Raw genomic sequence first — 10,268 nt, 5'->3', positions numbered from 1 at the left:
TATTATCCCCAAACTTATACAAATAGCAGATCTGTTTGCTTGGAGCTGTGATATTCTACACAGCTCTTTGCAGACAAAATGAGGCTGGACTTTGTTCTATGTATCTTTAATGATTTGTTAAATTAGGCATAAGAAGGTAATCTCCAGAAACTATGTTATCACCAACTGCCTGTCTGCAGTCATCATTAATTTCCTAGAATTTCAGAAGCTATTCTTTTTATATATGTATATACTTTATGTTCTGGGATACATGTGCAGAAAGTGCAGATTTGTTACTTAGGTATACATGTGCCATGATGGTTTGCTACACCTATCAACCCATCATCTACATTAGGTATTTCTCCTAATGCTATCCCTCCCCTAGTCCCCACCCTGCTGACAGGCCCTGGTGTGTGATGTTCCCCTCCCTGTGTCCGTGTGGACACAGAATGCATTTTTTACTACCTGTTTCAGACCCATTCCTATCTATGCTTATTGAAATCACATTTGTACTTGCATTGTGTGTCAAACTCTGCACTAGTCATTCAACATATGCTGTTGGAGGCTAGTTTCAGCAAATAGTCTACTTTTTCTGGTTTCCTTTCACATTTATTACAGCATCATTGCAATGTCTGTTGCCTTATTAATGCTGAAGTAAGAGAGTGCCTTCTCTTTGAGGCCACTTAAATGTAAAGAGTAATAGGAGCATTCCCATTGGAGAGTAGGCTTCCTTTTAGCTCATGTAATGTTGCAGATTTATAGGTAGTTCAAATTCCAAACTTGATCATTAGAACAGCTCTACTTGCTAGAGGGTTTCATAGAACTGATAAAAGAGGGAAAGAAAGACAAAGAGAAATTGGCAAAAAATAACAGAAGCTAGATGGTAAATGTAGAAGAGACCTCTCTATCTGAGAAAGAAAAAGGAATAGGGAAATCAGATCACATAAATGCACCACAGAGAACTTCAAAATGAGTCTCTATTTTATCTTCTATGAATGTTCTGGAAATAGCTTAGTAAGGTATTTAAATCATACCTCAGCTTCTTTTTCTAATTTGTTCATCTGTTTCAATACTAAGTACAGATAATTGAGTTCATTATATTCAGTTCATGGCACATATGTGTCCTTAGATGGGGAAAGTGCCCTGTCTTGCCTAATTTTCTATCTCTGTTCTTGATCCTTATCCTTCTTGCCACTATAGACAATAATTCTAATTTTAATTATATTTATCTTTTTATTTGGTCATGTTCTTGCAAAATAACTATTGCTATTTGGTGTTTAGAAGGAATTGTTTTATGAATTGAATTCACCCAATGTCTGACTAAACAATTGAGCCCTTTGAAATAAATCTTTGCCCTCTCAAAATATAAATTTGCTTTTATTTAAATTTTCTTAAATAAGTTTTTTTTTTGGCCACAAAACTGGATACCAAACAAAAGGAGTATGATTAATTTTATCTTTTTTATTCTGATTTCATATGAACTGTGGTTATTAAAATGAAAGATGAAAATTGGCTCACTCTTTGCACAGCGAATAAGAAATAAAGAATAAGAGACAAACTAACACAATACTGCATTGTTAACTGCAAGATTCCTGGTCTGGTAGATTATTGAGCTAGTCTGTTAAACAGATGGTTCTCTGGAGTAAGGAGGGAACTGAAGCTTTAATATACCAAGGAAATAAACAGGTTAGTCTTCTCTGGGAAAATCTCATATGAGGAAAACAATAACTCTCCATCTACATTCAAAAGTGCATCTTTATAGAAATGCCTATTTACTACCATGAAGGACCTCTGAGGAAATGATACATGTCCAAATATTCCCCTTTCCAACTGTCTATGTAAACATATACTCTTCATATTCCCTATAAAAATAATCTGCTGAGATCATACAGGGTTGAATTCCTCTTAGCTTTGCAGCCTGGGATATTGTGAAACTGAGACAGGGCCATGGAGAGACAGTATCTCAGAGAGCAAAGTCAGAAGCCCAGACTGGTAAAGGCTGTGTGGACACCCAGATCTCCCTTCATAGAAAAGCTTTCTGCTCCGGCTGCCTATACAGCCTTTGGATAGCAGCCCTGGAGGGGTCCCCTTGTTTCAGACAGCTTCCTTACCCAAGGTCAAGCTTCTTCCCACATTGGACTATATTAAATGACTGATGTACGTGAGACTATAAAAGCCTGGTCATCTCAGCTTAACTTGGGACAATGCTGTGATGTCTAGCTCCAGGACTACCCATGGGACAGCCAAGTCGCTCTTTGGGTCTGCATTACAGGTCACCTTCTCTGTCTGCTTCTTTCCTTTCCTTTCTCCTCCTTAAAGTTACTTCTAATTGAATATTCTGCTTGTTAAATCTAAAATGCAGATTTAAGAGGGCCTTCCTACAACCAATATCAATTTAAAGGATACCTTGTGACTTAGAAGTTTTTATTTTTTAATTGTAGAATATGGTAGGATTAATTAACCATTTAGCTTAAACACATTAATAAAAAGTATTTCTATATCTTCTTCTTTATGGAAAGAAGATGTAGTAATCTATCAAATCAAATAGCTGAAAGAAAATGGTATCTTGAGAGACCCGAAAATTAAGAGCATTTTTACTCTCCAGGGGCCTCTGGTGGCGGCTGTCACCATGCCACAGAACCAATATATTTAATTACATCACAAACGCTATGTATACCGTTTGGATTACCATGAGAAAAAGAGAAAGAAGGAAAGTCGAGAGGCTCATGAACGTTCAAAGAAGGCAAAGAAAATGATTGGTCTGAAAGCTAAGCTTTACCATAAACAGTGCCACGCTGAAAAAATACAAATGAAAAAGACTATCAAGATGCATGAAAAGAGAAACACCAAACAAAAGAATAATGAGAAGACTCCACAAGGAGCAGTACCAGCCTATCTGCTGGACAGAGAAGGACAATCTCGAGCTAAAGTACTTTCCAATATGATTAAACAGAAAAGAAAAGAGAAGGCGGGAAAATGGGAAGTCCCTCTGCCTAAAGTCCGTGCCCAGGGAGAAACAGAAGTATTAAAAGTTATTCAAACAGGAAAGAGAAAGAAGAAGGCATGGAAGAGGATGGTTACTAAAGTATGCTTTGTTGGAGATGGCTTTACAAGAAAACCACCTAAATATGAAAGATTCATAAGACCAATGGGCTTACGTTTCAAGAAAGCCCATGTGACACATCCTGAACTGAAAGCCACATTTTGCCTGCCAATACTTGGTGTAAAGAAGAATCCCTCGTCCCCACTGTATACAACTTTGGGTGTTATTACCAAAGGTACTGTCATTGAGGTAAATGTGAGCGAATTGGGCCTTGTGACGCAAGGAGGCAAAGTTATTTGGGGGAAACTATGCCCAGGTTACGAACAATCCTGAAAATAATGGATGCATAAATGCAGTCTTACTGGTTTGACAGCAATTTAATATATAATTAGAGGACTACACACCAATTGGAAAAACTGCCATTACTGTACTGTTTCTCAATACTACCAATTAGCCATACATGTCTGCAATCGAGATTTATTGTAAACATTAAAATAGTCCCGTTGTATAAATGATCTTTATTTTGAAATCTATTTAGACCCCCATGTTAATAAAACTGATTGGAAAAAATTAAAAAAAAAATGACATCTTAAGAGTTTTAAAAAATTCATTCTATAGAATCACTGACTTAAAAATTGTTGCAGATATAATTTAGTCATCTTGTTGACATTAGGATCATGAGGTGATCCCAAAGACCCAAATGTGACAGCCAAGCCCCTGAATCAATTATTTTTATCAAAATGGTGCCTGAGTTCCCTTTACAGTGTCATAATTAGAAAAACAATTCTAGACAAATGAAGGGTTTTGTAGGTAAAACATAATAAATATGAAAAGGACACATACTCATATTTAGCGAAGCCACATTATAGCCTCAGCTTAACAACTTAAATAACCCCCATAATGGGACTTTTATCCAGGCTATTTCAGTCTGTAAAATTCAGAAGATGAAAAATCTATCAAAAATCTTTATTAGCATTGGATAGACATCTAGCCCTTAGGTCAATGGTATCTTAAAGGAATAAATTAATATTATTTAGTTGATATTTATTGATTACCTATTGTTGGACAGATGTAAAAATAGATGGTGAGAGAACAGATCTGAAAATATACATTTCCTGCATTTGAAAATTTTAATTGTTATTTAAGTTCTAGGGGCATGTACAGAATGTGCAGCTTTGTCACATCAGTACATGGTGGTTTGCTGCACCTATCAGGATGATCTAGAGAAGAAATACAGAAAGGTAGAAATGTTGTGTAACAAATAAGTGCTACAATAGAGTAGAGCTGAAGGAAACTTAATCTAGAGAGGGATAAAAGTAGGGGTCAGAGGTAGGACATGGTGCTCAGATATTTTGAACCACTCGGTGAAAGTAAAAATACTGGCCAACTTTGGAACAAAAAGAGCCAGAAGGAAGAAGGGTGGAGCATCCTTCCAGACACGTGTAACTAAATGCACAAAAGCCTAGAGAGTTAGAAGAATACATTTTAGCAAAATTCAGGAACATCAGTAACAGTGGAGATGGGTGGACAGTTGACAATATTGTAAAAGGAGGGTAGAGACTAGGTAGAAGCCATCTCTTGAAGAGTTTTAAATATAAAAGCAAGTTGTTTTGATGGTATCCTGAAAGCAAAGAGGAAGTCTTCAGGGAGAGTCATATAGTCAAATTTATGTTTTAGAAAGATTATCTTCCTGAAATCAAGGGAAGTGAGAAAAAAAGGTATTAGAACCAGTAAGTGCCCTGTGAATTTGCTTCTTAAAAAATATTATTTTAAAAGATAGAGTTTTTTTAGAAATAATGTTATGAGCAAAGTGTCCTAATTTTAAGAGAGAAAAGTTGACTCTGGCTATTTAAACAATGGGAAATTAATTTAAATGATTCTGGGAAGTCCATGTAAATATTGAGAGGTTGGGAACCAGGCTTTAAGACAAACTTCTAGAAATAAGAACACTACTGAAAAGTGACCTAGTGAGGAAACTGCTGCACACCACAAGCTTGATCTGCCTCAACTAGAAAGTCGTGGCTATAGCCACTACCACCTACAAAGGAAGCTGAATTCCTCTATGACATCATGGCCATGAAACTGCAGCTTGACTTAGATTTAGATTCAAGTTACAGGAGGTTAAATGTGAATGCAAGATATAAAACAAGTGATAGATTAGAATCCTCTTTCAAGAAGCATAGTGGCAGTGGAAGAATAATGATTTGTCGAAATGTAAAGATGATTTTAAGGATAAATTTGTAACTATAAGATAATAATTATGTATTCATTTTGGATATATTAGGGAAGCAATATACTGGGATTAGGAATTGCAGAGAATGATGAGTATTTGAAATATTTTTCCAAGCAATGGCAGAAGCAACTTCTTGGGACACATAAACACATTCATTGACAAGCATTACTAAGGGCAGAGCTGAGCTAAAATGGGAAATAATGTATTTGCAATATTTCCAGTGTTGATAAATGTGGGCTTTTTCTACAGTGACATTTGAAAGCTGGGAACAGGAGGACAGAGGCAGACAGTTAGATTGGTATTTAGGTAGAAGCAAGAGCCTTCAGAATATTATCACTAGACTGGTTGGAATGATGGACCGTGTGGTTCATGTTAGAATAAAGGGCAGAAATCTAAAGTGTTGAGAGGTGAAAGAATAGCTAAGATCACAGGTAATGTTGGATTCAAAACTGGAGTAAGGAAACACTATGACTGTGAGTAGGTTAGTTCATTCCTTTAAAAAATAAAATACTTGCTAGTAGTGACAAGGTGCAGAGTGTGGCTTTGAACATAATTAACTATGATAGAAGGGAGGTGAATGCTTTGGGAATCATGGAATTATAAGCCTAGAGTATAGATGAATAAGTAACTGCCATACTGTTGGTGGAATTTGAGGGTAGAAATGAACTTTGTGAACCAAAGTGTCAAAGTCAGAGACTCCAACCAGTCTAGTGCTAGTATCCTGAAGGCCCTTGCTCCTAGCTAAATCCCAGCCTTAAGATCTTCCACTACCCTCTTCTTCCAAGGTTTTCAAACCATACTGGTATATACAAACATGCATATGGTTTTGGAGTGGGTCTCTAAATGATAGCAATTTTAAAGGATATAGGAAAGAATAACTAAGTGACTTAATCTTAACTTGAATAGGATTATTGATTAAAGAGTGCAGGAATAATGACTTCATATGATATTAGGGATTTAAAATGGAGTTCCATCTATGCCACCCCTTATGCATGCCTTTGGGTGAACTTTGTTCACACCATTGCATCTTATGCAAAAGGCTAGATAGGTTAGTTTTCTGAGTGCTTTGATGTGGCCAGCTTCTCTTTCCATAATCTTTGTATCATGTTAATAATTAGTTGCATGTTTCCTGCATTTTAGATTACATCACTAGGACTCTAATTTGGAGTTGCTCGCCAGCTTTGCCTATCATCAGGTTTCAAACTAAAAGGTATTCTCATGCTTGACTAAAACTTTCAACAATCTCCCTTGCCTTGTCAGGCTGCCCTAGAATATCAGCTACTGCTAGCTTCTCTGAACATTAAGATGAAGAAATGAAAAGAAATATGATAGCACTTACATCTACAAAGCCCTACCATGATAGTTTTCACTGATTTATATGCGTTTGTATTGTACCAACTTACTTTCTGTGCTGCTAAGTAAAAATAAGCAACAACAAAAGCTTTGTTTTGAGGTAGTTCAGAGTTTTTGCCACTTTGTTATAAAAATGAAAATCACTGACAACGTAAATATTTTCTTCCAGGATGTGGTAGCTGCCAATTTGCATTAAAGTGAAGCTAGTTATTTTAGATATGGGCACTGATATAATTTCTATTCTCTCTCTATCACTCTACATATATAGACACATGCACACACACACAAACACACACACACACACATACACACACACACACAGAGTACTGATACACACACACATATTACTGATATATCCAAAACTTTGATGTTCACAAATAATGTATGCACATAATAGAGACGAGAGATCCCAAACCCTGACTTTAAGGCACAAGATGGTAACATACTTCATGGAGAAGCCAAACTGTGTCTAGGGAAGAAATAAACAAATAACAGCACAGGAGAATATGACCCTATCTAAAGTTAAATATTTTAAGCACTGCAGATAAAATGTCTGCTCTATAAGCTGAAGATCTCACCACGAAAATTATAGCCATGCTAGCCAATATATTTGGTAATTAAACTATTCCATAATGCATATATGCTTCAAAACAATATGTCATACATGATAAACACATACAATGTTATTTGTCAGTTTTTAAAAAGTCAAAAGTTATGATTTTTATACTTGGTTGTCAAATGGGTGTCAGATTCCAGTTTTCAGTCCCAGTAAATAAGAAAAATTATGAATAAATTGCCTGCTTTTTCCTTTATTAGGTGTGTTTGCTCCATGTTTTTAAATTTCATAATTGGCACAAACATTTGTTAACCATAAATTATCTAAGAATAAAGTAAATTGATTGTACAGTGGAATTCACAAACATAAAACCTAACTTAAACCCTGGACCGGTGTTTCTTAAACTGTAGTCCTCAAATCATTGCTAGTTCCAGGCCATCAAAGTGTTTCACACAGAGTGGCAATTTCAAAGGAAAGAGAACCACAGGACATGAACTCAGTTCTGAATCAAGTGGACCTAGTATCTACAGAACTCTACACCCAAAAACAACAGAATATACATTATTCTCATTGCCACATGGCACTGACTCTAAAATTGATCACACAATTGGAAGTAAAACTTTCCTCAACAAATGCAAAAGAACTGAAATTATAACAGTCTCTCAGATCACAGTCCAGTCATATTACAACTCAAGATTAAGAAACACACCCCAAACCACACAACTACATGGTATTTAACAACCTTCTGCTGAATGACTTCTGGATAAATCATGAAATTAAGGCAGAAATCAAGAAGCTATTTGAAACTAATGAGAACAAAGAGACAATATACCTGAATCTCTAGGATGCAACTAAAGCACTAAGAGGGAAATTTATACACTAAATTCCCACATCAAAAAGATAGAGTGCAAATCGACATTTTAATACCACAACTAAAAGAACTAGAGAACCAAGGGTAAACAAACCCCAAAACTAGTAGAAGACAAGAAATAACCAAGATCAGGGTGGAACTGAAGAAGACAGAGACACAAAAAAACCCTTCAAAAAATCAACAAATCCAGGAGCTGTTTTTTTTTCTGAAAAAATTAATAAAATAGACTGCTAGCTAGACTATTAAAGAAGATAAAAGAATCAAACAGACACCATCAAGAGTGATATGGGGGCTGTAACCGCTGACCACACAGAAATACAAACAACCATCGGAGAATACTATGAACAACTCTAAGCACATAAACTAGAAAATCTAGAAAAAATGGATAAACCTCTGGATGCACACCCAGTCTTGGAAGGGCCCAAGACTGAACCAGAAAGAAATTGGATTCCTAAATAGACCAATGATGAGTTCTGAAATTGAGGCAGTTATATATAGCCTACCAACCAAAAAAAAAAAAAAAAATCCCATGACTCCACGAATTTATAGCTGAATTTTACCAAAGATACAAAGAGGAGCTGGTAATATTTCTACTGAAACAATTTCAAACAATTGAAAAGGAGGCAATCCTCACTGACTTACTAATTTATTGTAGGAGGCCAGCATCATTAGCAAAACCTGGCAGAGATACAGCAACAAAAAAAGAAAACTTCAGGCCAACATCCCTGATAAACATTGATGCAAAAATTCTCAATAAAATGCTAGCAAACAGGATCCAGCAGCACATCAAAAAGCTGATCTACCTTAATCAAGTTGGCTTCATCCCCAGGATGCAAGGTTGCTTCAACATATGCAAATCAATCAATATAATTCATCATATAAACAAAACTAAAGACAAAAACCACATGATTATCTCAATGGATGCAGAAGAGTTCTTCAATAACATCTCTTCATATTAAATCCCTTCAGTAAAATCCCTTCAACATCCCTTCTCACTCATAAGTGGGAGTTGAACAATGAGAACATATGGGCAAAGGGAAGGAAACATTATACACTGGGGTCTGTCAGTGGGTAGGGGTCAAGGGGAGGGATAGTATTATGAGAAATAGCTAATGAAGATGACGAGTTGATGGGTGCAGCAAACCACCATGGCACATGTATACCTATGTAACAAACCTGCACATTGTGTACATGTATCCCAGAAATTAAAGTATAATTTTTTAAAAAAGAAAAATAAATGTCTCCTGCCAGCTGACCTAAATCATCTCTCTTAAGTTCAAAGTTTCACAGAGGTCTAGGGCAGGGGCAAAATGCCACCAGTCTCTTCGCTAAAGCCTAACAAGAGTCACCTTTGCTCCATTTCCCAACAAGTTCCTCATCTCCACCTGAGACCACCCAGCCCTGACTTTGTTGTTCCATATCACTATCAGCTTTTTGGTCAAAGCCATTCAACAATTGTCTAGGCAGTTCCAAACTTTCTCTTATTTTCTTGTCTTCTTCTGAGCCCTCCAAACTGTTGCAATCTCTGCCCAATACACAGTTCCAAAGTTGCTTCCACATGTTTGAGTATCTTTAACAGCAGCGCCCTGCTACCTGGTGCCAATTTACTGTGTTAGTCCATTCTCACTCTGTTAATAAAGACATACCCAATGCTGGGTAATTTATAAAGGAAAGAGGTTTAATTGACTCACAGTTCTGCATGGCTAGGGAGGCCTCAGGAAACTTACAAACCTGGTGGATGGGAAAGCAAACATGTCCTTCTTCACCTAGTGGCAACAAAGAGAAGCACAGAGAAGAAGAGAGGAAAGCCCCCTTATAAAGGCATCAGATCTTGTGAGAACTTAATATCATGAGAACTGCATGAGGGTATCAGCCCCCATGATTAAATTACCTCCCGCCAGATCCCTCCCATGACACATGGGGATTATGGGATTTACAATTTGAGGAGAGATTTGGGTGGGGATACAGAACCAAATTATATCAACATATAAATGTAATCATACAGTATTTGTCTTTCTACATTGGTCTTATTCACTTAGTTCATCCATGTTGTCATAAATAGCAGGATTTCCTTCTATTTTTAAGGATGAGGTTGTGGTGTGGTGAGGATCAGTAGTGCCAATGTCAGGGATCTGATGTGTCTATTTTAGTGATATGCAAGCTGTGGTCAGTCACTCATAGTGACCACGGTGTTGGGTTCTGGATCACAGACCCATGTGGCACAATCATGGCT

The 10,268-nt window shown here is 36.7% G+C and overlaps 1 pseudogene; it reads left to right on the top strand.

Moving 5' to 3' along the window:
- The first annotated feature begins 2,608 nt into the window (after positions 1-2,608).
- LOC108294770 lies at positions 2,609-3,585 on the top strand (annotated as a pseudogene).
- Positions 3,586-10,268: the final 6,683 nt, after the last annotated feature.

This window comes from Cebus imitator, unplaced genomic scaffold (assembly GCF_001604975.1).
Source record: "Cebus imitator isolate Cc_AM_T3 unplaced genomic scaffold, Cebus_imitator-1.0 Scaffold601, whole genome shotgun sequence".
Taxonomy (NCBI): Eukaryota; Metazoa; Chordata; class Mammalia; order Primates; family Cebidae; genus Cebus; species Cebus imitator.
Note: the sequence above shows the minus strand (reverse complement) of the source record. Positions and strands in the feature narration are given on the sequence as shown.